The sequence below is a fragment of the Rhynchophorus ferrugineus genome, unplaced genomic scaffold, assembly GCF_030347505.1.
Source record: "Rhynchophorus ferrugineus isolate W39M unplaced genomic scaffold, kcgeb_rfMv2 rfM1, whole genome shotgun sequence".
In the NCBI taxonomy this organism is placed as follows: domain Eukaryota; kingdom Metazoa; phylum Arthropoda; class Insecta; order Coleoptera; family Curculionidae; genus Rhynchophorus; species Rhynchophorus ferrugineus.
The window spans coordinates 83719148-83727716 of record NW_027472580.1 but is presented as its reverse complement, the minus strand read 5'-3'; the positions used below and the strand labels follow the sequence as shown (position 1 = coordinate 83727716).

The 8569-nt window shown below is 32.3% G+C and overlaps 1 protein-coding gene across 2 annotated transcripts in view; it reads left to right on the top strand.

The window, feature by feature from the left end:
* Positions 1–1524: 1524 nt before the first annotated feature.
* Positions 1525–8569, top strand: part of LOC143200700 (uncharacterized) — a 190421-nt gene continuing 183376 nt past the window's right edge. For both annotated transcript variants that reach the window (XM_076411314.1, XM_076411306.1), the window contains exon 1: positions 1525–1644. The gene's annotated coding sequence lies outside the window, so the exon portion shown is untranslated. The remainder of the gene's footprint in view (positions 1645–8569) is intronic.

Sequence of the window (8569 nt, the reverse complement as noted above, 5' to 3'; positions counted from 1 at the left end):
GAGTGAAGCATGTTCCAGAATATCTTAAGATTGCTCCAATAATTATGCTTGATGTTGAATCCTGCAGGCCTATTTCTCTACTACCTACGATATCAAAAGTTTTTGAGAAACTGCTGTTAAAACGTATTAAACCATTAATAGAAATACCAGATGTCCAGTTTGGATTTCGAAATGATCACTCGGCAACCCACCAAGTGCAGAGAGCAACAGCGATTGTTGAAAAGGCATTTGAAGAAAGAAATACTGCTCTGCAATGTTAGTGGATTATTTCCCAAGCTTTTAACTGGGGTACGATATTTGTGATTAATCTTCAAAATCAGTAAATTGCTACAGCTGAATTGCTGTCAACTGTTGGAGAGTCTCGCAAGGAGGGACATTCTCATAACACTTAAACCTATTACAACTGGAGTTCCCCAGCGTAGTGTCTTTGGATGTCCTTACAACAAAAGAAATAATATATATCTGCTTAAGACTGTAGAAAATGTACAAGTAGCAGTCAACAATATGACAAAGCCAATTTGGACAATGAAGCCAAAACAAAGTTCTACGACTACCAATGTTTATTGTTACGTAATCAACGAAGAGCTGCACGATGACCTACCAATTAATCGAACATATGAAGTGATCCAAGATTTTGGCTTCAAACATGAAATAAGCTTGGTAAATTGAAGCAACGTGAAAGCCAAATCTCACGAACTTAGTTTATATTATAAGTGTATTCTTAACTTTAGGTTTATAAGTAATATTTATAATACTGATTAAAGTCAAACTCGCCTTGCTTGTGTGTACTAATGCAAGGACAACAGAACGTTACTAATACATTATTTGTAAATTAAGATTATATGTGTGTATGCAAGCATGTCTAATGTACGATGTAATTAATAAAATAAATAGACTGAACATAAGATTCGATAGATGACTCTCTCGTTATGATTTCGATTGGTCGCATAATTAAAACCACATATCTTGATAATTATCCATATTTTCGGTCGTTGATATATCGATAATTATCTCTTATCCGATATATCGTGGCATTATATCACCAGGTACGTCAACCTAGAAATCTGCGATTAAAATATCCGCGAATCTACAGCACACAAATAATTGCTAATGCAGATAAAGAATTTCTTTAATAATAAAACAACGAAATTTCCGCCCTGTTTTTATATAACTGTTTTTTTCAGATGTCGTTCTAAATATTATATCACCCCATACACTTTGTAAATGAAGTTTTAAAATGGCAACTTTATTTTACATATATACGGAACGTATCATTAAATTACCATAGGAGCGATCGGTCCCTCTGCTACCCTTTCTCTGTTCAAAATTCCCTCTTTATGTCATTTTTTCCAAAGAGCTCGCAAATTATCATCGTCAAAGCGAGAGAGACAACGGCATAATGCGTACCCATCCCGAATAACAATTATCCCAAAGGTGGGAATAATAGTGAAAAAGGGAGATTTCGGTACGCGCATGTCCCGTAATTTACGCTTTATTTTTCAACAACATCGGGAACGGAGATCCAGTTGTGGCCGTGTTGTTGTCGAAGATAGACGAGCTCAGTTTCCCTCTCGGTTTTCCACGAGTTCCACGCGATATTGTTAAAGTTCGTGCGTTAGTCTTTCCTTGAGCTTTGGCTTACTGGTAAATTTTATTTCAATTGCACATTTACTAAATTTAAAGTGAAATATTTTGAGAAATTATTAAGGGAATAATATTTTTATAAATCATGGAAATATCGGTTTATAAATGTAATAATTTTGAAATACTTAAAAAATTATATTGATTAATTATAATTAATTAACTTTCAGTTAAGAAACAAATAATTTTATTCCTTTTACGTTGGATTATCTATCGAATAAATTTATTTATGATTTAAAATTTATTTAATGCTTGTGTTTTAGAATGTTCGGTTATTATATATTTTATATATTGTCTTAGTTAGTCCGGACTAAAAAACTAAATGATTTTTTTAATAATACATTTGTTTCGTAATTATTCTTGTTTATTTTAAAATAAATATGAGAGTATATTTTTGTTTTTTTTTCTGGTATTAATGTGTTTCATTAAATTACAAAGACATGATAGGTCGATTTCTAAGAAGCATAAATAAGAAATTGTTTAACTTGTTTCGATAGATCCAGAATGAATTGTAGAAGCAAGACTTTGACGAGAATTTAAAGTACTACCAAACAGGTGAATAACTATTGGAATAAAGTTTTTTACTGTCTTTTAATTGAGCATTAATTGTTTCCCAAAAAGGTAGATATAACATACACACTGCATCAAAATATAAAGGGTGGCCCATGTGTTATTTTTATGGGTTTTCCAATATCTTTTTTAAAAATATATTATAGTCTCTTTTTTACCAACTAGGGTTTATCTGGACTAGATCTACTGCTTAACGGCAACTAAGCCTATTGACTAGCGAGTGACCAACTTGGAGATCATCCTAAAAAACATCCAGTCGTATCCAGTCTAGTTACTGCCGTGACTGAGATCATTTTCCTCGTCGGATTTTGAACCATTGTCTCAAGGATAATCACAAATGTTAAACAATTACAAACATATATTTACGACTATACCATTTACGACATATATGTACGTGATTATTGCCCGTCTGGACTGCTTAGTTAGTTGCAGTAAAATTATCTTTGAGAATCGTATGTATATTCATCCGCCAGTTTTGTTTTTATGCTCTTCCAAATAGTATTAATTTACATACATTTTCTTAGTAAAACAGGTCAATTGAAAAGTCCAAGTTTTACCATAGTAAAACACATTTTTTGGCACAATTATTTTTTTTAATCAACATAATTCCCTTCAAGGGTGATACACTGATTATAGCGACCCTCCAACTTTTTGATACCATTTTTGTAGTACCATTTGTACTACAATTGCTACAAAATAATCCTCAGTTTCGTCGATCACCTCTTCATATGATGAAAATTTCTTCCCAGCGATCATTCTTTTGAGATTTGAGAACAGGAAATAGTCGCTGTGGGCCAGATCTGGAGAATATGGTGGATGAGAAAGCAATTTGAAGCCAAATTCATGGATTTTTGCCATTTTTTTTTACTGACTTGTGACACGGTGCATTATCTTGGTGAAGCAACACTTTCTTTTTCTTCAAATGCGGCCGTTATTCGGCGATTTCGTCCTTCAAACGGTCGAATAACGCTATATAATAGTCGCAATCTCTTTTGGTCGTCCACTGCGTTCACCGTTTTCGGTGCTCGTTTCAGCATATCTAAACTTAGCATACCAATCCTTGATTGTTGATTTTCCTGGGGCAGTGTCCGTAAACTCGGCATCAAGCAAAGTCTTTGCTTCATCTGTATTTTTTTCCCTTCAAAAAGCAATATTTTATCAACACGCGAAATTCCTTTTTATCCATTTTTTTTTCATAATAACAAAAGTTGCTTCATTCAAAATACTATAATTCACAAACTGTACTAATATGTAATGTAAACTGTAATACTATAATTCACAAGCTGTCAAATTTATACACACGTATTTTGAGGGTTAGATCTAACCAGAAAACATATGGATTTAATTCTAGTAATACCATCTATGTATGGAATGGTTTGCCAAGTTTTGGTGACCCCAGTTTCCATTAGCCTACATTTGAGGAAATGAGCTACAGCAATCCGTGTTTGATTGTACGTTGCCTTCCACAGATAAGAAGTATTATTGAAAATTTGAATGTTTCCTAATTTAACCAGTTTACAGCTAGGCGTACTTGAGAACTTAAATCACACATTTTGTAGCCTTACTTGTGACTTACTTTTGCCTGAACTCCACGTAACTACGCCAAGGAATGTTTCAAGTAACTACGGAACGATTGACAATCCAACTTTATCTAATAGCTCCGCATAATCTATAAATCTATAATCTATCGGTCTCTAATTCAAAATAGAGCACACAATGGAATCATATATATATATATATATATATATATATATATATATATATATATATATATATATATATATATATATATATATTATAATTCTTGCAATGATGTCAATATACTAATAAATGTATATGCATTGTTTTCTTTTATTATGTGAAAAACAATCAATGTTCAATTGAAATCCTTACCTTTATGATACTCATCATGTGATTATGACAATATGGGTTTTGTTTGGATATTCGGATAATAATCATTAAAAAAAGCTGTACTTAAATTTCATTCAATGTTTAAAGCGAATATTTTATTTAATTTTATTGGTATTTGCAAGACGACATAAATTAGTCTATGTAGGCGACTGGTTAAGTGGCAATAAGTCTCTGATAAGGTAGGTAAAGCTGTGGAACTCGTAATTTAGGATACGCATAATGTTTCACAGACTCGAGAGAGGTAAAATTATTAATAGCGAATATTACGTAGTGTTATGAGATCGACTAAATGTCAAGAAAAAGCCACCTCACATAAACAAGAAAAATTAATATTTCACTAAAATTATGCTCTACATAGTGATAGTTAAATAGTGTCGAATTATTTCTCACATTCCTTACTCCTCCTTCAAGCAATGACTACTGAAATTTTGTAGACTTCAGAGAGATGTTTCAGGGAAAAAGTTGGGTTAAAGGAAATAATTCAAATAAATATATTACTCTTTCTACTGAAGTCTAATTTATTTATTACTTACTGACTTATTATTGATGTGCTACTTATCAATAGATGTCATTATGTAGATAGAAGTGCTTTAAATGCTCAAAATGACTTTGTTTTGATATGATTTTATTATACTGATATTATTGTATATTATTATTTATTACTATTACTTATTAGATTATTATTTATTATCTCTCTTTGTGTCTTACAGTTTTCGGGCCGTTTCTTCTGAATATACCGTTTTGACTTAAGATTGTTCCATGACCAAGTTACTATATGATTTATTAAGTTTTCAACAAAAAAAAACATTTCTTTTCTGTTTTCAAAGTCGTTTTTTCAGATGTTTCGGGGAAAAAGTTGGCTTAAGTGAAATAATTCAACTAAATATATGTCTCTTTCAACTGAAGTCTAATTTATTAAAAAAAGAAAATAGGTATACTAGATATTTACTAGATCATTACAAAATTCGTATTAATAACCAGAAAGGCGATGATAATTGTGTTTGATCTGCTTGGTAGCCACGTTAGTGGTAGTACTTAAGGCAACAGGAAGGTTCTTCACCGGGCATAGTAGAAAATTTATGTGTGTGATTGTCTATAGATAAAAGTATAAAATTTAAGCATATAAACCGACCCAGTCACATTAATAGTCAGGCTGTGTAAGGCCGAATATTTGGAGCCTATATGAAGGAAGAGGTCCAGTTTATATAAATCATTAGTTAGTATAAAGGGGACTTTAAAATATAAAACACTTAATAATGATTAATGGGATTGGAAAGTCATTATTCATCATGAGTTGCTAGAAACCAATAATTTGAAAGTCTCTACACTGTCAAGAACTAAATCGATTAAAGAAAAGGCCAGAACTAATAAATAGAAAAATTGTTCTCTGTCATTGCATTAACCTCAGACCACACATCTCTACTTCTCTGCGAAAATAGGTGGACAGCTTTAAATCTTATATAGTCCAGATCTTACACAGATCGCGTACCATTTATTCCGATATTTTTTTATAGCAATCTAGCAAATTAGCACTGACTAACAATTTGTTTTAATCCTAATTTCCTATAGTTTAAAGTTGCAAAGTATTTTTTCTACGAATTTTCTGATTAAGTCATCATTTTCTAGGAGCTGAAGAACCTCGACATTGATGTGTTGGTGGAGATAATCTTTGGGCATAATCCTTGATTTCGTTGTCTACAGCTTCAAACTTCAAGTCCTTGATGGAGATTGTATTTACGAATGTACCATTGGTTATTAAAAATATCTCGTTTTGGAATATATCTATAATATTTTTATTGCTTGGGGTGGTACAACCATAGAAAACACCATAAATCCACACTGTTTCAAGATTTGCGGTTAAAGCAATACCATTTTATTTATTAGCAGAGTTGAATATTTATCCAATAACTAGTACGTTTTATGTGAATCAGCTTCAGTTTTTCATATTTTCAGATATGGCTTCTAAATGAGTTTAATATCAAAGGTCATGCCAAAATATTTGGCTGTATTTCCATAGAGCACAACTTTCATATTTATGCATACAACATATTTGATGTATGTTATGATGTTAGTGAAATCAATATGTATTTATTTATTTTGATTCATTTATATGCGCTCTTTTTATGATCAATATTTTTATCTGCAATGGCTCAGATTTCAGCGTCATCTACAAATATAGCAGCAACATAGCCCTGTGTCAGACCCGCTGGTATTTTCCTCAAGTTAGAGAAGTATCGGTAGTTATATATAACTGTAGAGTGTTTGAACATTGGCCAGGAAGAAGCATTTTAATCTTATGCATTAAACTCTAAAATCTAAAAATATTGCAGACAAGCTTTATTTTCTTTTAGTGATTTATCTGTAACATTGGTGATTGTGGAACCTGTTTGTTCACGGAACATTGCTTCCTGAAGCCAAATTGAGGAATGAGATGGCTTTACTCAATGATTGTTTTAATCTTTTTCAATAAAAGTTATTCAAAGACTTGGGGCATTTTTGGCAATAGTGATATTGTAGTATGCCACTGCTCATGAGGGTTCATGAGGTCAAACTGGGCTTGTGAAAGCTTTTTAATTCAGATTTCTTCCCAGATATTTCAAAAGTTCTACATTAACGAAATTATGGTATTACCAGTAAAAGGATAAATGGCACGTATATCAGTATGTGAATAAATTCGGTTTGAAAAACAAAAGAAAAATTAAAATTGCTTTTTCATATAATACCTAATAAGTAATTTTCTATAATACATAATTTTCTATAAATGAAAACTACTTTCAACAAAGGATTAACATTTTAAAAATATCCGCTATATATATTTACCAAGAATGTTGGAGACTGTTGTTCCTCGTCGTTATTACACGAACAGCCGATTGTAATATTATAGCGACGAAAAATGTTATAGTGGGAAAGTCATCAATTCCGACGAAAAAACGAGCATTTTACGAAACAACCGGAATGGAGCCGAGTGCAGGGAAATATTTTTCCGCCAGTTGGCGCCACTGCTCGTGGCGTCAAATGAAAAACGACTTACTTCCGTGGCCTACTTAATATCGGATGCAAAGAACATTTAGTCATATCAGTAAATAGTTTTTCGTAAGTTGCAGTGGTACATCATCCGAACAGATTCCAGGGACGTTTTCGGGGTTATTTTTCATAAATTGTAATAATATATATTTCTATCCCTATTTATATTAAATATTTTAAATATTAGAATCAGGAATTAAGTATTATAAGTTCAATTTGTCTTGCGTCTTTTTTCTCCCGATTATAAGAGAAAAGCTGGCAAAGTTTAAACGAACCTTTTTTACAAGATAACTTAAATTGCAAATATTAGACAGGCTTAAAAGGTTAGCGACGACAATCTTCAAATATGGCGCCAACTGTGAGCTCTCTTGGCCAGGTCTTTGTGAAGACTTAGGTAAAAACTCTGAGAAGACACGTATGATTTCTGTGAAGACTCTGTCTATGTAGAGTGAAAACCAAGTTGACCAGATAGTACCAAATGGTCTTTTGCTAATGTTCCTTTAGGTTTAGGGAATTTTAGAGTATTGCGGGTAACACAGGTCCTTGTCTAATTAGACGGATATATGGCATTTTATTGCTCCTCCCTTGAATATCTTGCACTGAGAAAGTAGACTGGCTGGCTTAACTTTTCTTCTCGCAACCTGATTAGTAATTATTTCTGGAGAAGGAGAGATTTATACAATGGTAATTTCCTTACTTCGAGCTAGGATTCATCTTTCCCATGGGGTTTCAAGGTTAATACGCTTCTTGGTATAAATATATATATATATATATATATATATATATATATATATATATATATTGAAATAATACGATATTTAAAAATGAAATCCTGTGATTTTGTTATTTGGTTGCACATGCTATATATAGATTGATTCAAGTTGACTAGATATTAATTGCTTTTCCTAGTTTGATTTAAGGAAACTCACTGCCAAGGTCTATCAATTTCTGAAAACTTGTGATTATGATGATAATGATGTTCCCTCATATTTCAGATTTGATTTCGTCAATTTCTAAAGACATTTTAATACCAATCATTCATGCATAGCCAAAAAAATTCGAAACTGACGAATTGTAGCCGAGCTATTTGAGAAATTACACAGTTTGAAAACGTTTGCTGTGAAAACAGAGTTGATAGAGGATGTTCTGCTGCATAATACAACTGGCGATAGAAACTTGATATTATGTGATAACACAAGGTTAAAATTATAGACTCTGAAATCATCATCATCAATCCAAAGCCGATACTCTGGAAGAGGGTCTACTTCTCTACGAATACGCTGTTATTGGTAACGCAGGGTTTCTTCGCTTTGCTGGGAATATTCTTTACGAGATCTCGCCTTTTTTCGAAGCTGTTCGCTACGTTTCCCACCCAAAAATATAGATTTCGTTACAAAAGTTTCAGAGGGATTCGTTCACCTTC